Source organism: Chlorocebus sabaeus, chromosome 10 (genome assembly GCF_047675955.1).
Source record: "Chlorocebus sabaeus isolate Y175 chromosome 10, mChlSab1.0.hap1, whole genome shotgun sequence".
Taxonomy (NCBI): Eukaryota; Metazoa; Chordata; class Mammalia; order Primates; family Cercopithecidae; genus Chlorocebus; species Chlorocebus sabaeus.
In genome coordinates, this window is record NC_132913.1 from 894,554 (window position 1) to 917,604 (window position 23,051).

The following is a 23,051-nucleotide window of genomic DNA, read 5'->3' on the forward strand; positions in this document are numbered from 1 at the left end:
TGGGCGTGCTGGCGGGCCCCTGTAGTCCCAGCAACTCAGGAGGCTGAGGCAGGACAATGACGTGAACACGGGAAGCGGAGCTTGCAGTGAGCCGAGACTGCGCCACTGCACTACAGCCTGGGTGACAGAGGGAGACTTGGTCTCAAAAAAAAAAAAAGAAGGGAACTTCAAGCCCAGCTCCCGGGACACGTGCCTAGCCCAATGCTGGGGCGGAAGAGGCTGGCTGGGCATGTTCAGACCTCCCTGGTCATTTCCAGCCCTCTCATCCACACATGGCTGTAGAGGTGACCGCAGGTTTCCCCATGTGAAATAAAATCCTGAAGTCGGTCCAGTTGTCCTAAGCTCACAGCTGTCCCACAGAGCCTGAGTGGCTCACCCAGGGTCCCAGAGTCCCACAGGCTGTGGAAAAGGGGTTTGCCCAGGGGTTGCGCACTGGAGCTTCCAACCACCATATTGTGCTGGGAAGCTGGGAACACTGGGTAGGGCCAGGAGGGAGAGAGGGAGGAGGGCAGGGAGGACGGGCGGGAGGCGCTGGAAAGGAGAAGTGGCGAAGGCCAGTGCAGGTCAGGAGAGACTGCAGACTACATCCCAGGATGCTTCATGTCTTTCCTGGTTTCCTATTTTATTTTCTGGAATCGGAATAAATACACGGGATACAAAACTCAGAAGGCTCAGCAGGGAAACAGTGAAAGTGGAATCGCCATCCTTCCTCCCTCAGCCCTCTGTTGTTACAAAATTAACCCACTCTGACAAAAGACAAAATTGCAACAAATTTCATTACAGATGTAACTGGCTTTTATCTGTGATTCCTGAATGTGGTAGCCTCCATTCTACAAAACAGAATGAGAGCTGCTCCAGGGAATGGCAGAACACTGGGTTTTGTAAGGGGGGTGCAAAGAAACACTAACAGGAAAGAAGCTGATCAGTTAACAGCAGGCTCCTTCAGGTGACTGCACTGTATGGGCTGAAGCAGAGGGGCTTGCTTATCACACAGACGCCGGAAGACAGGAATCTCTTATTTCCAGGAAAAACTGGTCCGTTTTGGAATCTCTCTGCTTACTTAAAGTTTCCGTTTGGTGATGTGGTATTTAGCACGAGTGACTGCATTGGGGTTTGGTCTGGTCTGTTGGGACGTGGGGCAGGAGCTCAGTCCAGAGCCAGGGCTACCTGGGATTGTGGTTTCACAACCCTGACCACACCCAATCCAAACAGCCCCAGTGCACAGCCCCCTCCCCTCCTCTCCTCCAGCCCTGGTGGGAGACGTCAGACTCTTTCTATTCCCTTGACATACATACTGTTAACAGAGAACCATATTCTGTCGAATATCTTAAAGAGGCTTATCCTGAGTCAATATGAGTGACTGCGGGCCCAGGAAAACACAAACCCAAGAAGTCTGGGGTCAGTGGGCCCGAAGCAGTGGGATTGCAATTTGGTTTTACGCATTTTAGGGAGGCAGTGGTTACAGGCAAAAACATAAATCATACTTGCCTGAAAAATCTACTTAAAATAATAAAACATGAAAAAAAGGGGGAAAAAAAGATATAAATCAATCAGGGAGGTATACATTGGTCCAGCCCAAAAAGGTGGGATGTCTTGAAGTGGGAGGGAGGGCTTAAGGGTTACGGGTGGCTTTAGAGATTCTTTAATTTGCAATTGGTGAAAGGAGTCAGGCTCTGTGTAAACTTTGAATCATCAGTAAGGAAAGTTTTCAGTTCAGGTAAGAATGCTATCTATGTAGTAAGATTGCTGGCCTGCAGGCTGACTTAACCCTGGCCTTGCATGGCCTTAGGTCTTGCTTATAATTTGGCATCTTATTGCCCCAAAGAGTCTGTTTTGGCTGGTGTGGTGGTTCACACCTGTAATTCTAGCATTTTGTGAGGCCGAGGCAGGAAGATTGCTTGAGTCCAGGAGTTTGAGACCAGCCTGGACAATATGGCGAAACTCCATCTCTACAAACAATGCAAAAATTAGCCGAGCATGGTGGCTCTCACCTGTGGTCCCAGCTACTTGGGAGGCTGAGGTGGGAGGATCACTTGAGCCCAGGAGGCTGAGGCTACAATAAACCATGATCGTGCCACTGCACTCCAGCCTAGGGGACCGAGTGAGACCCTGTCTCAAAAAAAAAAAAAAAAAAAGCCTCTTCTGTCAGTTTTATGGTTTCTGTTTCAACATTAATGCTGGTCAGCTGTACCTAAACTCCAAAAGGGAGGGGGTATGAAGAGGTGTGTCTGACCTCCCTTCTCATCAAAGCTGGTAATTTAGATTTTATGGGTTTTCTGAGGTCCCCTTGGCCAAGTGGGATTCTGTTCAGTCAGTGGGGGGCTTAGGATTTTATTTTTAGTTTACAACACACGCGTAAACTTCAATGAATTTTTACTGCCCAGGACATCCTCCCCAGCTTAGCAGGCACCACAGCGCGCAGCTCCCCCAACCTTCTGCACAGCTGCTCTCCTGGAGGGAGCAGTTAATTTAAACACTCCCCCGTTGATGGACATTTAAGTTACTTCCCATTTGCTGTAGAAACAGTGCTGCATTCACTCCCTCCTTCCCAGAAGAGTTCACCATTAAAGTCCTCTTCCAGATTGTCAAAATGAAACTGACTTGTCAAAGAAAAGACGCATATTTTTAATGAAGAGCGCCTCTTGCCTCCACCTCCACCCACTGCCCACTGTCTTGGGGCCCTGGCATGGATGTCTGGACCCCAGGCCTGTATGAACATCACACACCCTGCCTTTGGGAGGGGAGATGTTGTTTTTTATTATTACATGTAAAGACCTTGGAAGTGGCCATTCTCACCCTTCAACAAGGAAAAGCTGGACACACTGGCTTTTTTTTCTTGACCCATCTGAAAAATGAAGTCATAGGGCAAAGAACCTTCCAGAAACCTGGAGAGACAGACCATCCAGAGAAATTCAACAACCAAGGCCTATGGTTGGGAGCAAAAGTCTCCAGATACCCAAAGCCGGTAGAAACACTGAAATTACAACGTTGACACGTGGTTGCAGGCTGAAGAAGCTGGGGGATGGGCAGTAAAAAGGGTCCAGTGTCAGAGGCTTTTCCTCCAGGAACCACTTCACATTTTCAGAGTGAGGATCAGACAAAGACCCTTCCTTCCACCCCTACCCCTGCAAGGGGAGGTGGGGAAAGAGATTTTTGTTTTTGTTTTTGTTTTTGAGATGGAGTCTCGCTCTGTCCCCCAGGCTGGAGTGCAGTTTTGCCGTGATCTTGGCTCACTGCAAGCTCCGCCTCCCGGGTTCACGCCATTCTCCTGCCAGGCGCCCGCCACCATGCCCAGCTAATTTTTTGTATTTTTCAGTAGAGATGGGGTTTCGACTGTGTTAGCCAGGATGGTCTTGATCTCCTGACCTCATGATCCGCCTGCCTTGGCCTCCCAAAGTGCTGGGATTACAGGCGTGCGCCACTGCACCCGGCGGAAGAGGGTCCCCTTGAAGCCCTCCAAAGTTCTCCTTAACAAAGCCTTCCCTGAGGGCTATTCTGAAACCTTTTCAAGCTAAAGGAAGGGGTTCTGCCCCCTCCTGTCCTCTCCAGCCTTCAGGTCTCAACCAAGGGAAAATAAGCAAAGCGACAGTCAACAAGGGAGAGGGCTTCAAGAAAGCAGGCAGGAAACACTGGCCAGGGAAGGGACCAGGGCTCTGAAGGATCAGCCCCACCCTGAGACCGAGGCACAGAAACTAAAAGAATGAGGCCTGATTGGAGGTTAGAAGACAAGGGAACACCCCTCTCCCAACTTGCCAGCACATGGTGCCACCACACTAACAAGGCTCCAGGAATAACAGTGGGTTACAGCTAAGAGAGCGAAGAGACAAACTCTCTCTGATGACCAGAATCAAAGGAAGCCACAGAGAAGAAAGAAGAGAAAAAAGCCCACTAAAGTGATTTGAAACAGCTGGTGGCCTAAAACTATGACAAATATTACAATAACCCAACTCCCGGCCAAATTAATAAACCCTGATATTGAAAGCCTATTGACCTCAGTACCTATGGCCCAATATGTACAAAATGTCTGGCTTTAGACAAAAAAATTACAAAGCCTGTTAAAAGCAGGAAAAACCAAAGCCTAAAGAGACAGAGAAACCATCAGAAGCTGATTCACATGACACAAATGTTGGAATTATTAGATGGAATATAAAATAGCTATCATTAATATGGTACAAGCTTTAATGGAAAAAGTAGACAACTTACAAGAACAGGTAGGTAATGTAAGCTGACAGAATTCCAAGAAAAATAAGAAAGAAATGTTAGAAATCAAAAGCACTGTCTTGGGAATGAATAATTACTTTGATGGGCTCATCGGTACCCATGACATGGGTGAGTAAGGGGCCTGTGACCTTTATTAGAAAATGCCTTAAGATAGATGAAAATGAAAACACAACATATCAAAACCTGGGATGCAGACAAAGCACTGTCAGGAGGGAAATTCGTAGCTGTAATGCATACATCAAAAAAAAAAAAAATCTCAAATTAATAACCCAACTTTATACCCTAAGGAACTAGAAAAAGAAAATTAACCCAAAGCCAGCAGAGGAAATAAATAATAAGAATTAAAGTGGAGATAAATAAGATAGAGAATAGAAAAACAAATCTTCAAAACCAAAAGTTGGTACTTTGAAAAGACTAAGTTGACAAACCTTCAGCTAGACTGACTGAGAATAAAAGAAGACTCAAATCACTAAAATTAGAAATGATAGTGGAGACATTAACACCAATTTTACCAAAATAAAATGAATTATAGAAGAATGTTATGAACATTTATATGCCAACAAATTGGATAACCTTGATGGAATGGACAGATTCTTAGAACACACATCTAACAAAACTGAATCATGAGCCAGGTATGGTGGCTCATGCCTGTAATCCCAGCATTTTGGGAGACCGAGGCAGGCAGATAACTTGAGCCCAGGAGATTGAGACCAACCTGAGTGATATGGCGAAATCCCATCTCTACTAAAAACTACAAAAATTAGCCAGTCATGGTAGTGTGCATCTCTAATCACAGCTACTGGGGAGACTGAGGCAGGAGAACCGCTTGAACCCCGGAGGTGGAAGTTGCAGTGAGCCGAGATTGCGCCATTGTACTCCAGCCTGGGCAACAGAGTGAGACTCCGTCTCAAAAAAAAAAAAAAAAAAAAAGAATATGTAGACTCAGGCCAGGCGCAGTGGCTCACGCCTGTAATCCCAGCACTTTGGGAGGCCAAGGTGGGTAGATCACAAGGACAAAAGTATGAGACCAGTCTGACCAAAATGGTGAAACCCCATCTCTACTAAAAATGCAAAAATTAGCTGGACGTGGTGGTGTGCACCTGTAGTCCCAGCTACTCAGGAGGCTGAGGCAGGAGAATTGCTTGGACCCAGGAGACAGAGATTGCAGTGAGCCAAGATCATGCTACTGCACTTCAACCTGAGCAACAGAGTGAAACTCCATCTCAAAAAAAACAAAAAACATAAAAATAGTATGTAGATGCAAAAATCATCAACAAAATAACCAGCAAAGCATACTCAGCAGTATATTAAAAGGATTACACACCACGACCAAGTGGGTTTTACTCTTGAAGTGCAAGGATGATTCAGCATCCAAAGATCAAACTATGTAATACATCACTTCAATCACTTCAGTGGGATGAAGGAGCAAAATCACATGATTATTTCAAAAGCAGAAAAACATTTGACAAAATCTAACAACCTTTCATGATTAAAAAAATACTCAATGTACCAGAAATAGAAGTAAACTTCTTCACTATGATAAAAGGAATTTCTGAAAAATCCACAGCTAACATCACCCTCAATGGTAAAAGACTGAAAGCTTTTCCCCAAGACAAGGCACAAAACAAGAATGTCCACTTTCACTACTTACACTCGACATAGTATTGAAAGTTTAGCAGAGCAAATAGGCAAGAGAAAGAAACACAATACATCTATATCAGAAAGGAAGAAGTAAACCTATTTCTGTTCTCAGATGACATGATTTTATACGTAGAAAACCCTAAAGACTCCCCAAAAAACTATTAGAGCTAATAAATTAGTTCAATGGAATCGCAAGATACAAAATCAACACTCAAAAATCATTTGCATTTCTATACACTAGCAATGAATAATACAAAAAGGAAATTAACAAATACATTCCATTTATAATAGCGTTAAAAAGTACTTAGGAATAAATTTAACCCAACAGGTGAAATAATTGTACACTAAAAACTATAAAACATGGGCCAGTTACGGTGGCTCACACCTACAATACCAGCACTTCGGGAGGCTGAGGCGGGCGCGGATCACCCGAGGCAGGAGTTTGAGACCAGCCTGACCAACATGGAGAAACCCTATCTCTACTAAAAATACTAAAATAGCCAGGTGTGGTGGTGCATGCCTGTAATCCCAGCAACTTGGGAGACTGAGGCAGGAGAATCGCTTGAACTGGGGAGGCAGAGGTTGCAGTGAGCTGAGATCACACCATTGAACTCCAGCCTGGGCAACAAGAGTGAAACTCCATCTTAAACAAACAAACAAACAAAATACTATAAAACATTGCTAAAAGAAATTTCTTTCTTTCTTTTTTTTTTTTTGAGACAGCGTCTCGCTCTGTTGCCCAGGCTGGAGTGCAGTGGCGCGATCTCGGCTCACTGCAAGCTCTGCCTTCCGGGTTCACGCCATTCTCCTTCCTCAGCCTCCGGAGTAGCTGGGACTACAGGCGCCTGCCTCCACGCCTGGCTAATTTTTTGTAGTTTTAGTGGAGACAAAGTTTTACCGTGTTAGCCAGGATGGTCTCGATCTCCTGACCTCGTGATCCACCCGCCACGGCCTCCCTAAGTGCTGGGATTACAGGCATGAGCCACCATACCTGGCCTGCTAAAATAAATTTAAAAGACATAAATAAGTGAAAGACACCCCACATTCATGTATTGAAGACTAATACTGTTAAATAACAATGCTAACTAAAGTGAATGAATGCAATCCCCATAAAAGTCCCAATGGATTTTTTATCCAGAAATAGAAAAACTCATCCCAAAATTCATATGGAGTCTCAAGGATCCCAAAGAGCCAAAACAACCACAAATATGGACACAGCTGGAGGACTCACACTTGCGGATGTGAAAACTTACTATAAAGCTACGTAATCACAACAGGGTGATATTAAGAGAAGCATTAGCTAGCTTCCAAGCGGGAATCTTCATAGCGTGAGTGATAAAGGAGAGAATCTAACAGGAGTAATGTAGTAAAAGGCAAGAAGATTTTGTTCAGAAGGGTGCCCAGTGCCACACTGTGGAAAAAAGAGGTAAGCACAGAGTGGGCCAGAACTCCATAGGCTCTGGGCAGCAGCCAGGTCAGGCTGTTGGATCGTCTTACCCAGAAGCCAACAGAACACAGCATCACCTGGGGAGAGGAGACACTGGTGGAGTATCTGAAGAATCCAGAGAATTACATCCTTGAAACAAAAACAGTCTTCACTGGCATTAAGAAGAAGGTAGAAAGAGCGGACTTGATAACTTATCTCAAAAAAGCCACCAATGAGTAATAATCGGCCACTGCCTTTATTGATTACAAAACAAAGGTCTCATAACTTCATGTGCACCAAAACTTAATGGATCTCATACACCAGAATTTAGATCATGAATGACTGACAGGACATTTTTGTTGGACAGCCCTGATTTAAGTAAGACTAGCTTGTGGTTAAATGAATATGACTGTTTTTTTGAACTTTGATAGTAATTTCAATTCAGTAAATGTTATCACTGTTTTCCCCTTCTAAAGATAGGACTGGACTTTATTAGTAATGTTCCAACTTTTCATAAAGGTGGTGAATGCCATCTCAAAACATATTAGGGGTTGCTTTTATATTTAAATTTCTATAACTGTCTTTAGGAATATATTTAAATACTGTCTCAGAACCAAGCAAGACTCACCTCTGTTTTCATTTGTGTTCATTACCCTGTAAAAGGCAAGGGCTAAAGATAAGATAGCAAGGTCTACCTTATATTTTTGGTCTTAACTCTGCCAATCTAGTTAGAATTCCCTGGATCTAAAATGCTGCCTTTTACTAATTGAAATGCATTTTATGTGTAATACCATTATAGAATATTTAACACTTCTCAAATTTTATAGATGATCTATAAGGTCAGATGCTTCTGAAAATCAGTGTAACACGAAATAGTAGTAAGGTAAAATTTACTTTTGAATTCTTTACTATCTAAGTCAGACTAAGTTATAATTTCGGATTGTCTTTAAATGGCTGTTCAAGCACATAAAACTGTAGAAGTACTGTGTACGTGTGATTGGTAATGGTGCTTTTGTCAATTTATTAAAGGATTAAAGTAGAGAAGATATACACTAATTTAGAAATTATGTGTGATCATAAGACTTCGTTAATTATAAACAAAATGACAATTATGACAAAACCAGGGTGTTACTGGCATTAAGGACAGACATAGTCAGCCCTCAGTTTATAGTCACAGGGTTGCCAAAACCATTCAATGGGGAAAGGGCCATCTTTTCAACAAGCGATGCTGGGAAAATTGGATATCCGCACGAGAAGTATAAAGTTGGACCCTTACCTTATGCCATATAAAAAAATTAACTCAAAATGGAACTAAGACTTAAACATAAGAACCAAAACTATAAATATCTTAGAAGACAACAGAGAGGGAAATCTTTATGACATTGGATTTTGCCATGATTTTTTGTATCTGACACCAAAAATATAAGCAACAATAAAACAAAACAGATATTGAATTTCATCAAGATTAAAAACTTTTGTGCATCAAAGGACACTATCAAGAAGGTGAAAAGACAACCTACAGGATGGGAAAAAATATTTATGCTTCACAAATCTCATAAGAAATTAACATTCAGGATATGTAAAGAACTACTGCAACTCAACAACAAAAAGATGAATAATTCAACTTTAAAAACAGACAAAAGCCTTGAATAGACATTTCTTCAAAGGAGACAAACCAATGCCTAATAAGCACATGGAAATATGCTTATTTGTTTATCCCTGATTATTAGTGAAATGCAAATCAAAACCACAATAAGGGCTGGGCATGGTGGCTCACGCCTGTAATCCCAGCACTTTGGGAGGCTGACGTGGGCAGATCACGAGGTCAGGAGTTCGAGACTAGCCTGGCCAATATGGTGAAGCTCTGTCTCTACTAAAAATACAAAAATTAGCCAGGTGTGGTGGTGCGTGCCTGTAGTCCCAGGTACTTGGGAGGCTGAGGCAGGATTGCTTGAACCTGGGCAACAGAGTGAGACTCCGTCTCAAAAAAAAAAAAGAAAAAACCACAATGAGGTACCACTTCGCACCCAACAGGATGACTATTGGAATAAAAAATGCAAAATAACAATTGTTGGCAAGGATAAGGAGAGATAGGAACCCTTATGCATTCCTGTTGGGAAGGTAAAATGGTGCAGCCACTGTGGAAATGAGCTTCGCACTTTCTCAAAAATGAAACACAGAAATTACCATAATCGGCTGGCACGGTGGCTCATGCCTGTAATCCTGGCACTTTGGGAGGCCGAGGCGGGCAGATTGCCTAAGCTCAGGAGTTCGAGACCAGCCTGGGCAACATGGTGAAACCCTGTCTCTACTAAAATACAAAAAAAAAAAAAAATTAGCCAGGCATGGTGGCACACGCCTATAGTCCCAGCTATTTGGGAGGCTGAGGCAGGAGAATTGCTTGAACCTGGGAGGCAGAGGTTGCAGTGAGCCGAGATGGTGCCACTGCACTCCAGCCTGGTCAACAGAGTGAGATCCGTCTCAATAAAAAAAAAAAAATTACCATAGTCATGGACATAGAAAATATACCATACTATACCATAAACATAGAAAAAACCTCATTTTTTCCCTAAGTATATTCTTAGAAGTGAAAGTGGGGACTCGACAAAGATACTTGTACTCCATTCTTCACTGTGGCATTAATCACAATACATAAAAGGTAAAAACAACTCAAATGGTCTTTGACACAAAAATGGATAAACAAAATGTGATGTAAACACTCAATAGAATATTACTAAGCCTTTAAAAAGAATGCAATGCTGATATATGCTAGAACACGGTTGAACCTTGAAGATATTATGCTAGGCATAAAAGAACAAACGTATGATTCCATTTCCATGAGGTACCTAGAATAGGCAACTTCATACAGACAGAAAGTAGAATAGAGGTTACCAGAGGCTAGCGGGGATGGCAGAATAGAGTTACTTTTTCATGGGTAGAGAGTTTCTATTTGGGATGATGAAAAAGTTCTGGAACTGGATAGTGGTGATAGTATGACAATATTGCAGTCACCTACAGGTTCATCTTGTCCACTGCCTGGAAAAGCCAATGCACTGAGAACAGCAACGTTTTGCAGAAAAAAAAAAAAAAGTTTAATTAACACAGGGCTAGCCAATTGGAAGACAGAGATTATTGCTCAAATCAACCTCCCTGAGAATTCAGAGGCTAGAGTTTTTATGGATAAATTGGCAGGCAGGGGGCTAGGGAATAGATGATGCTCACTGGGGATGAAGTCATAGGGATGTGAAAAATGGTCCTTGTGTGCTAAGTCAACCTCCGGGTGAGGGCCACAGGACCTGCTGAGTCATGAATCACAGGTCCAGGTGGAGTCAGTTGGTCACCAGAATGCAGAAGTCGGAAAAACAGTGCAAAAGGCCAATGTTAGGCTCTACAACAGTAATGTTATCTATAGGAGCAATTGGGAAGGTTACAAATCTTGTGACCTCTAGCACAGTAAATGGTTATAGAAAGGCAAGCTGTGCCTACACATCTTAGCAGAATTCAGGCTGCTCGCATCATCCTAATCTTGTTGTCTTTCAATAGTCATAAAAACTTGGTTTTAGATCCCTGAGCAAGAAGAAGGTTAGTTTTAGGGAGGGACTGTTATCATCCTTGCTTCAAAGTTAAACTATAAATTAAATTCTTCCCACGGGTAGCCTGGCCTACACCCAGAAATGAGTAAAGACAGCCAGCCTGTGAGGCTAGAAGCAAGATGGAGTCAGCCATGCTAGACTTCTTATAATCTTTGCAAATTCAGCTTCAATATTGTGAATGTACCTAATGCCACTCAACTGTACACATGTAAGTGATGAAAATGGTAAATTTTATGTTATGTATATGACACCATAATAAAAAAGAAAGCAAAAAAAATCAGTGAGTTTGAAGATAGAGAATTGAAACTTCCAAAATTAAGATGCAAAGAGAAAATTAACTGGGTGTGTGGGTGGGGGGATGAGCAGAGAAGAACAGAACATCCAAATTGTGAGATAGATCACAAAGTGTAACATACATGCAATTACCAGAAGGAGCAGAAAGAGAAAATGGGACTGTATGAGTCTGTTCTCACATTGCTATAAAGAACTACCTAAGACTGGCCGGGGGCAGTGACTCATGCCTGTAATCCCAGCACTTTGGGAGGCTGAGGCAGGCAGATCACGAGGTCAGGAGATCGAGACCATCCTGGCTAACACGGTGAAACCCCGTCTCTACTAAAAATACAAAAAACTAGCCGGGCGCGGTGGCGGCGCCTGTAGTCCCAGCTACTCGGGAGGCTGAGGCAGGAGAATGGTGGGAACCCGGAAGGCAGAGCTTGTAGTGAGCTGAGATCACTCCACTGCACTCCAGCCTGGGCCACAGAGCCAGATTCTGTCTCAAAAAAAAAAAAAAAAAAAAAAGAGTTACTGAAGAAATAATGACTGAGAACTTTCCAAAATTAATGATAGGCAAAAACCCACAGATCTAAGAACTTCAGAGAACATGAAACACCCCCCAACCACACACACATCCTGGACCTGTGTATGTGGGATTCTGGATTCGGCAATATCCAAATTGCAGAAACCAAAGACAGAAAATGTTAAAGAAAGCCAGAAGTTATTGAGGGTGGACACCTTTACCACAAAAGATCAAGAATAAGAATTGTAATAAACTTCTCATCAGAAACCATGAAAGCAATATGAAAATGAAGCTGGGTGCAGTGGCTCACACCTGTAATCCCAACACTTTGGGAGGCTGAGACAGGTAGATCACTTGAGGTCAGGAGTTTGAGACCAGCCTGGCCAACATGGTGAAACCCCATCTCTACTAAAAATACAAAAATTAACCTGGTGTGGTGGCGTGCACCTGTCATCCCAGCTACTCAGGAGGGTGAGACAGAAGAATTGCTTGAACCAAGGAGGCGGATATTGCAGTGAGCTGAGATTGCACCACTGCACTCTGGTCTGGGTAACAGAATAAGATTCCATCTCAAAAAAAGAGAAATATTAAAATGAGTTATTAGACAGAAGAAAAATAATATAGGTCATATACTTGGATTTACATAAAGAAAGATGGAGCATCAGAAAAGGAATAAATTAGGGTAAAATAAATTGTTTTATTTTTATTATTCTTTACTGATCTAAAAGATAACTGTCTGCTTAAAACAATAATAGTAACAATGTGGTGGTTTATAGCCCGTGGATAAGTGACATAAATAGCAGTAATGTCATCAGGCACAGGAGGGAAGAACTAGACAACCCTGTGGTAAGGTAGCTGCAATCCACAGATAATGTGGTTTGAAGGTGGTGGTAGATAATTTTAAAATGTATGTTGTCAATCCTAGGGAAACTGCTAAAAAACATTTTTAAGGAGTGTTAATGATGTGTTAAGATGGAGCTAAAATGTAATCATATAAGATACTTAAAACCACAGAAGGCAGAAAAGAGAAGGAAAGGCTACACAAAGAGGAAACACAATGAATATATTTATTTAACAAAATGGTAGATTTGCTCCAACTATATCAAGAATTACTTTAAATGTGAACACCAGATAAAAGAAAGTGATATTGTGATTGGATTTTTTTTTTTTTTTTTTTTTGAGACGGAGTCTCTCTGTCGCCCAGGCTGGAGTGCAGTGGCCGGATCTCAGCTCACTGCAAGCTCCACCTCCCGGGTTTACGCCATTCTCCTGCCTCAGCCTCCCGAGTAGCTGGGACTACAGGCGCCGCTACCACGCCCAGCTAATTTTTTGTATTTTTAGCAGAGACGGAGTTTCACCGTGTTAGCCAGGATGGTCTCGATCTCCTGACCTCGTGATCCGCCCACCTCGGCCTCCCAAAGTGCTGGGATTACAGACGTGAGCCACCATGCCCAGCCGATTGGATTTTTTCAAATGTAGAAGACCTATCTACATGTTGTCTATAAGAAACACATGTGAAATATCCTGACACAGACCCATGAAAAGTAAAAGTACAGAGAAAGATATACAATGCTAACACTAAACAAGAGGAAATGGAGTAGCTATATGAATTTCAGACAAAGCTGACTTTTTTTTTCTTTTTCTTTTTTTTTTTTTTTTTGAGACATAGTCTTGCTCTGTCATCCAGCCTGGAGTGCAGTGGCACGATCTTGGCTCACTGCAACGTCCACCTGGCGGGTTCAAGCAGTTCTCCTGCCTCCGCCTCTAATGAAGCTGGGAATACAGGTATGCACCACTATGCCTGGCTAATTTTTGTATTTTTAGTAGATACAAGGTTTCACCATGTTGGCCAGGCTAGTCTTGAACTCCTGACCTCAGGTGATCCACCCTCCTCGGGCTCCCAAGTGCTGGTATTACAGGCATGAGCCAATGAGCCCAGCCTAAAGCTGACTTTAGAACAAGGAAGATTATGAAGGATAAAAAGGACCATTAGATAATTATAAAATAGTAGGGCATCAAAATATGTCAGGTAAAAACTGATAAAACTGAAAAGAGAATTAGGTAAACCCACTATTATAATCGAAGGCTTCAACAGTGCTTTGTCAATAATTGATAGATCAAACAGGCAGCAAATAGGTAAGGATACAGATGATCTGAACAACACTCTCAATCAACTTGGTCTAATTGTATTTATAACATACTCTAGTCAGCAGAACATTCACAAAAACAGACCTACACCTGGACCACGAAATATGCATTAAAAATTGAAACTAATAATAATCATGCAAAGTACATTCCTGTGGGGGCATAAATTAACAATTCTGAACTCACTGTACGTGTATACTGGGATTGAATTTTGGATTAACAAGTAAAGGGATGGTGGTATGGCAGATGCGGGAGCCAGGTTTCTCACTCATGAAGGTGGAGCTCACTGATAAACAAGAAGGGGGCCGGGCGCAGTGGCTCACACCTGTAATCCCAGCACTTTGGGAGGCCGAGGCGGGCGGATCACAAGGTCAGGAGATCGAGACCATCCTGGCTGACACGGTGAAACCCCATCTCTACAAAGAATACAAAAATTAGCCGGGTGCGGTGGCGGCGCCTGTAGTCCCAGCTACACAGGAGGCTGAGGCAGGAGAATGGCGTGAACCCGGGAGACGGAGCTTGCAGTGAGCCGAGATCGTGCCACTCACTCCAGCCTGGGTGACAGAGCGAGACTCTGTCTCAAAAAAAAAAACAAGAAGGGAAGGCTACAGTGAAATATATGGTCATGGATTAGAATCCGAGACAGCAGAATGAACTCATGTTTAGCATAATGTAGATACTGATGGGTAAATGTGGAATAGTTACAGATATATGTGTATATTTGGGTCAGTGTACATACATCTATTTCCTAGCTCAGTCTACAAAAGCAGCCCAGAAGCAGTGACACCCTGCAGCAATACGCACACCCAGCCTCCAGATCTCTCGTAAAAGGAATGAGGGTCTTTGATGATATGGCTGACTGCAGAATATTCGAGATGAGCCTGGAGCACCTTGCAATGCCAGGAATTAAGAAAGTGCTTAAACACACACACGCAATAATGAGACTATGTTAAAAGGACACAGGCACCAACTGAAAGATCGTCCAATGGTCAAATGAATGGTTGGGGAGATTTGAGCAGCAACAGAAGATAATGTGATATGGAATTATGCTCAAAAGGTGTGTGGGCTGTACTTGGTTACTTTCTTTGAGAGTACAGTGAGGAAAGGGGATAAAAAGTAATTTTACCATAGATAAACCTGGCAAAGATGACCTCAGCTAGGCAAACAGGGCCAACATTAACAGTGATTGAGTCATGTTGAGCTATCCTTGATATGATGTGGAGAGAATGGTGCCTCACCTCTATGGTCTTCCTCCCAAAACCCGTAAGCCCAGTCTCACTACAAGAAAAACATCAAACCAACCCAAATTGAGGAACATTCTATAAAATGTCTGGCCAGTACTTCTCGAAACTGTCAAACTCATCAAAACATGGAAAGGCTGAGAAAAGGTCACAGCCCGAAAGAGAATAAGGAGATATGACCACTAAATGGAATAATGGAATGTGGTCATTTGGATAAGATCTTCAAACAGAAAAAGGACATTAAGGAAAAACTAAGGAAATCTGAACAAAGTATGCAGTTGAGTTACTAATAATGATGTATCAATACTGGTAAATTAGTCATGACGAAGGTACCACAGTAGTATAAGATGTTAATAGCAAGGGAGATGTGTGAAGAGTGTGTGCAGACTGTGTGCTATATTCGTAAGCTTTTTTGGAAACTTTTCTGTAAATCTAAAATTTCTAAAGCAAAAAAAGTGTGTGTGTGTATACACACACACACACACACACACACACACACACATATATATATTTTTTTGAGACAAAGTCTCGCTCTGTTGCCCAGGCTGAAGTGCAGTGGCGCGATCTTGGCTCACTGCAACCTCTGCCTCCCAGGTTCAAAGTATTCTTCTGCCTCAGCTTCCTGAGTAGCTGGGACTACAGGCGCGTGCCACTACACCCAGCTAATTTTTTGTATTTTTAGTAAAGACGGGGTTTCACCATGTTAGCCAGGATGGTCTCAATCTCCTGCCTCGTGATCCGCCTGCCTTGGCCTCCCAAAGTGTTGGTGAGCCACTGTGCCTGGCCTATATACGTATTTTTAAGTCAGCACTGGTGCCACCCCTCCCACCCAAAAACAAAAACCAAGAACAGCTCTGCGACACTGCTCACCTCTCCTTTTGGCTCCACACGTCTCACTGGGGTCCTGGGCAGGCTGGGCGTGTTCCCTGTGGCTGGCGTGGGCAGCTGCTGGGAAGCGCAGGCAGGAGCTCAGCCAAATAGGTCAGCACAGCCTCCTCCTCCATCACCATCTGTCCAGTTAGGTCACTCAAGAAGGCCCCAGTTTTCCACAATGACAGTCAGCTCCAGGTTGGCGTTCACCCTGAGTGCTAATGGAGATTGTTTTCTTTTTTGCTTGATTACACTTCTCTGAAACAAATAGTTCACCTCTCATGGCTTCAGTGTGCTTGTTGGCTAAACTCCAGTGGCCGTGCTAGTTCGCTCCAGCTGCCATAACAGCATACTGCAGACTGGGTGGCTTCAACAACAGAAATGTATTTCTCACCGTTCTGGAGGCTGCAGGTTCACAATGGAGGTGCCAGCAGAGTCGGCTGCCCTGAGGTCTCCCTCTGTGGCTTGCAGATGGCCACCTTCTTGTGGCCTTTCCTCTGTGCACACCCAGCCTGTGGTCCTGTGGCTTTCTGAGTGCCCAAACATTGTCTTCTTTTCAGGGCCCCGGTCACACTGAATGGAGGGCTCACCCTGAGGCCTTGCTGTGAGTCACCTCTCTAAAGGACCTACCTTCAAACAGCCCCGTTCTGAGGTACTGAGGCTTAGGCTTCAACGTGTGAGTTGGGGGACATACAATTCTGATCATAACAGTGGCATTTACAGCTAGTGAGTGGCTCGCTGTGGGGTTCCTGTGCGTGTTGGCTGGTGGCATTCATGTGCCACCCTTGATTGGCCAGGCAGGCAAGGGGCCACCTGGGCTGCTGCGGCCAGCACACTCCTCACATCTTCGGGCAGTGGCTCATGCTTGTAATCCCAGCACTTTGGGAGGCCAAGGTGGGCAGATCATCTGAGGTCAGGAGTTTGAGACCAGCCTGGCCAACATGGTGAGACTGTCTCTACAAAAATACAAAAATTAGCCGGGCGCAGTGGTGGGCACCTGTAGTCCCAGCTACTTGGGAGGCTGAAGCAGGAGAATCACTAGAACCGGGGAGGCAAAGGTTGCAGTGAGCCGAGATCGTGCCACTGCACTCCAGCCTGGGCGACAGAGTGAGACTCTGTCCCCAAAAGAATAAAAAGAAAGAAAGAAAAAAGAAAAGAGGTTAATTGGCTCAGGGTTGGGCAGGCTGTACAGGAAGAAACAGAGCCTGGATCTTCTTTTAAAAGAATGGACAATACTATTTCACTCACAGGGAGTTACTGAACAGACGTAGAGGGCTTTTAGGTCTGAAGACTATTGTATTAGTCCCTTCTTGCACTTCTATAAGGAAATACCTGAGACTGGATGATTTACAAAGAAGAGGGCCTGGGCCGGGCGCAGTGGCTTATGCCTGTAATCCCAGCACTTTGGGAGGCCATGGCGGGTGGATCACAAGGTCAAGAGTTCAAGACCAGCCTGGCCAATATGGTGAAACCTCGTCTCTACTAAAAATACAAAAATTAGCCGGGCGTGGTGGCAGGCGCCTATAGTCCCAGCTACTCGGGAGGCTGAGGCAGGAGAATCGCTTGAACCCGGGAGGTGGATGTTGCAGTGAGCTGAGATCGGGCCACTGCACTCCAGCCTGGGCGACAGAGTGAGGCTCCATCTAAAAAAAAAAAAAAAAAAAAATGAAGAGGGCCTGCTGCAGTGGCTCATGCTTGTAATCCCAGCACTTTGGGAGGCCAAGGTGGGCAGATCATCTGAGGTCAGGAGTTTGAGACCAGCCTGGCCAACATGGTGAGACTGTCTCTACAAAAATACAAAAATTAGCCGGGCGCAGTGGTGGGCACCTGTAGTCCCAGCTACTTGGGAGGCTGAAGCAGGAGAATCACTAGAACCGGGGAGGCAAAGGTTGCAGTGAGCCGAGATCGTGCCACTGCACTCCAGCCTGGGCGACAGAGTGAGACTCTGTCCCCAAAAGAATAAAAAGAAAGAAAGAAAAAAGAAAAGAGGTTAATTGGCTCAGGGTTGGGCAGGCTGTACAGGAAGCATTGCAGCTTCTGCTTCTGGGGACGCCTTAGGGAGCTTCAATCATGGCTGAAGGCAAAGGAGGAGCAGAAGCGCACATGGCCGGAGCAGCAAGTGTGGGGGAAGGTGCTGCCCACTTTTAAACCACCACAGATCTCATGTGAACTGTATCATAAGAATAGCACCAACGTGGATGGTACTAAACCATTCATGAGAAATCACTGCTGTGATCCCATTACCTCCTACCAGGCCCCACCTCCAAAACTAGAGATTACAATTAGACATGACGTTTGGTCAGGAACACAGACCCAAACCATGCCAGTGATCCACAAAGGTTGCCTTTGGTTTTGTTTTGTTTTTTTGAGACGAAGTCTCGCTCTGTCGCCCAGGCTGGAGTGCAGTGGCTTGATCTCGGCTCACTGCAAGCTCTGCCTCCCCTGTTCATGCCATTCTCGCCCGGCTAAGTTTTTGTATTTTTAATGGAGACGGGGTTTCACCGTGTTAGCCAGGATGGTCTCGATCTCCTGACCTTGTGATCCAGCCGCCTCAGCCTCCCAAAGTGCTGGGATTACAGGCGTGAGCCACTGCGCCCAGCCCACAAGGTTGCCTTTTGTACTAGTCTAAGAAGTCAGCGACTCAGGCAAGGTGCTGCCTGAGCTCCGGTCTACACTGCCTCTCAGGTGCAGGTCACTGTTGAGGACTAAGCACCTGCGAACTGCGCTGCCCTCCACTGCCCCCGATCCACAGTGCCCTTTCCATCTTCAGCCCTGGCCCATTTGTTTTGAAATCGATATACTCCCTTGAACATTTTAAAACAGCAACCCCAACTTCCTTTCATCTCAAGGTGGTCTAAATGGTTGTAAAGGATATACTCACCCATGTGTCCTAAAAATAAATATTTTTAAGCAAAAAGTGAATATCAGCTTTTAAATTTCTTCAACAAAATCTAAGCACCATAGCACTTTGGCGACCATTGTCGGATTCTAAAAAGCAAGCAAACAAGCGCTTGTTTCCTTTTACATTGTTTCTTTTTCTCCCTCCACTTCCTTGACAAGACTATTATAAAGTCGTATCTTCCAATTGCTCTCCGTCTCAGGCATTCTCAGGCAGTGTTAGAGGAGAGACCCATGGAGACTGACCGCCTGGGGCCCACCCCGGGGAGGTGTGCATTGGTCAGTACTGGTCAGCCTCCCGCAGGTGGCTGCAACCACGGGCGACAGGAAAAGCTGGTCAGGACTCCTTCCCGTGGTGAGGTAAAGGCAAAGAACCAGAAGAAAAGACACCATGGTGTGCCTGGGCGCGGTGGCTCGCACCTGTAATCCCAGCACTTTGGGAGTCTGGGAGGCTGAGGCGGGCAGATCACGAGGTCAGGAGATCAAGACCATCCTGGCCAACATGGTGAAACCCCGTCTCTACTAAAAATATAGAAATTAGCCAGACGTGGTGGCAGGCGCCTGTAGTCCCAGCTACTCAGGAGGCTGAGGCAGGAAAATGGCGTGAACCCGGGAGGGGAGGCTGCAGTGAGCCAAGATCACACCACTTCCAGTCTGGGCGACAGAGGAGACTCTGTCCCCAAATAAATAAATAAATAAACATTAAAAAATATATAAACACAAGAGAAAGAAAAGGCACGGTCGGGGGGCACTCGTTTCAGGCAGAAATAAACTTGGGGAGGAGGGCAGAGAAGGACTAGCACAGGGGTGGCGCTGCTGCCATGGGGAGAAGACAGCATCATGGGAGAGGATGGGAAGAGCCAGGCTCGGGATGCTGGTAGAAAATGGACAGAAGGAAGTCTAGTTCTAAACGGCATCTTTTCTGGGGCACCCCGTGGCTGTGTTCGCATACGTGTTTCTGTGCTCATGGAGAATGAAGATAGAGATGGTGCTGCGCTTAGAGATGGTGCTGTGCTTTTACAGTGAATATCTGGTGACTGGGGAGAAAAACTTGAAAGGACATTTCCTAAGAAACAAGAGTATTTAAGCAATTTAAATTTAGAAGGAGGAAATGATAACAAGAACCGGGAGGTGATGATCAGTGGGTTAATTACAATATAGGCGCTGAGCAAATTCAATTTCTGGAGGCAAACACCGTTGTTGCCTTGGAGGGAGCTGACAAATTTTCTACAGCAAACAGTGACAAATAAATTTCCTGTAACAATCATGCAGGGTTTCATGGATACAAGTTAGAGGCCATGGAACCTGAGTATATATGTAATAATAATGGTTATTACCAGGGACTTCCCTGTCCTTCCAGCAAGACATCTGGCCAGTGTATCAACTTTACAATGGCAGGATGGGAAAAACATTAAAATTGACCTCAAATGGGTCCTTCACCCCATGAATTAATATTTGTATGTTTCTTAGAGTGTCTGACTTATGATAAATACTGTATAAGAGTTTTTAAAATAAGATACATTATGAAATATTTAAAGGATAAACTTTTTTTTTTTTTTGAGACGGAGTCTGGCTCTGTCGCCCAGGCTGGAGTGCAGTGGCCGGATCTCAGCTCACTGCAAGCTCCGCCTCCCGGGTTCATGCCATTCTCCTGCCTCAGCCTCCTGAGTAACTGGGACTACAGGCGCCGCCACCACGCCCGGCTAATTTTTTGCATTTTTAGTAGAGACGGGGTTTCACAGTGTTGGCCAGGATGGTCTCGATCTCCTGACGTTGTGATCCGCCCGTCTCGGCCTCCCAAAGTGCTGGGATTACAGGCGTGAGCCACCGCACCCGGCCCATCTTCTTTTGAGAAGTGTCTGCTTTTGTCCCTTGCCAATGTTTTCATGGGGTTGTTTTCCTCATGTTCAACATCACTAATCATCAGAGAAATGTAAATCAATGTGAGATGCCATATCATATTAGTAAGAATGGCTACTATTAAAAAGTAAAAAAATAAATTCTGGTTAGACTTCAGAGAAAATGAAATGCTTACACACTGTTGGTGAGAATGTAAATTAGTTCAGCCACTGTGAAAAGCAGTTTGGAGATTTTTCAAAGAATTTAAAACAGAAGTACCATTCAACCAGCAATTCCATTACTGAGTATATGTCCAAAAGAAAATTAAAAATTCTACAAAAAGAAACCCCACATGCACTTGTAGATTCATTATATTGCTATTCACAATAGGGAAGGCATGGAATTAACTTGTGCGTGAATCAATAAACGGGATTGAAATATGTGCCACATATACACCATAAGATACTATGCACACATTAAAAAGAATACAGTCAAGTCCTGTGCAGCACCGTGGATATGTCTGGAGGCCATTATCCTAAGGAAATTAATACAGGAACAGAAAACCAAATACCACGTGTTCTTGCCTGTAAGCGGGATCTGAACATGGGGTACTCATGAATATAAAGATGTCAGCAATAGACACTGAGAACTACTAGGTGAAGGAAGGAAGGAGGAGGGCAGGGGGTGAGAAACCATGGGTGCTGTGCTCACCACCTTGGTGATGGGATCAATTATATCCCAAAATATATGCTCACTTCCTTGGTGATGGGATCAACAATATCCCACATAGCTCAGCATCACACAATATATCCACGTAACAAACCTGAAAACGTACTCCCTGAATCTAAAAAATTTAAGGTAGAGACAGAGTAAGGGGCAGAATAGAAGCCTACACCCTCATCCCCCACACAAAAACACCAAATTCTCACAATTCACTACATTCAAGAAGCAGTGGTCAGAGGGACCAAAAATTGGGCGAACAATCACAGTACCTGGCATTAACTTCATGTCACTGAAAGAGACATCGGAGAAGACAAACAAACGACAGTCTAGAAGCGCGGATGCCACCTCTTTTTCAACCACCAGTAGTGGCCACATGGTGCAGAGACTGTGTGTTTGGGAGAGGGAGAGCACAGGTTGTGAGGCTTTGCAATAAACTCAGTACTACCCTGTCACAGTGAAAAGCAGAACCAGACTGTACTCAGCTGACATCTGCCAAAAGAGGGAGCACTTGGACTGGCCCTAGCAGGAGGAAAATCTTCCATCTCAGTGTTGGGAGCTTGAGTCTTTACAAGCCTTGCCATCAGGAGTTGACATCCTATTGGACCTTAGGAGAACTGAAGGGGCAGTCTAGGCCACAAGGACTTCAATTATTAGGCAAGTCACACTCCGAGCTGGGCTCGGAGACAGTGGAGTATGGAGGGTGGGGAGAATGTGGCCTCCTGAGACAGCAGCCAGAGCAGCTAAGGGAGTGCTCACAACACCACTCCCCCATCCCCCACCCGGCAGCAGCCACACAACACAGAGAAACCTGTGAATTTGGGAGAGGGAGAGCACAGGGACTGGGGGACTTAACATTAAAGTCAGTGCTGCCATGTCAGTAAAGACCTGGCAGAATTCCTCACCTGCTGACTAAAGAACCCCTGTACCCAGAATAAAAACAGTGATACCCAGGCAATACACATGGGCACTGGGCTCTGAGAACCACCAACTTCAGGTGTGACCCAGCACGTTTCCAGCTGTGGTAGCTATGGTGAAAGACTTCTTCTGTTTGAGAAAAGCAGCGAGGAAAGTAAAGGGAACTCTGTGTTGCACCTGATATACCAGCTCAGCCACAGTGACGTAGGGCACCAGGCAGATTCTTAGAGTCCCTGAGTCCAGGCCTAGGGGCTTGGTCGGCATTTCTGCACTCGCCCTGGGCCAAAGGTCGAGTTCCAGGCATTGCAGAATTTATCCCAAGCTAACCAAAGAGTCCTTGGGCTTTAAGTGAGAAATTAATAATGATTTGGCAGAACCCCCACCATGGGCCAGTGGTGTTGGCAGTCACAGACGAGGCGCCTCTGCCTGCAGACAGGGGAAGGAAGAGTAGAAAATACTTTGTCTTATGCCCTAAGTGCCAGGTTAGCTATAGTAAAATAGAAGAGCAGGTAAATAGTGAAGATTCTATGCTTTAATCTCTGGCTCCCAGACAGCATCTACGGACCCACTCATGGCCAGGGGAACTTGCCGCCCTATAGGCAGAGACACAAACCCGGCTGGCTTTGCCATCTATTAATCACAGACTCCTAGGGCTTTCAGTAAACTGATGTGGTAGCCAGGAAGTGGTTACAGGGGGCCTTGGGTGTGGTAGCCAGGAAGTGGTTACAGGGGGCCTTGGG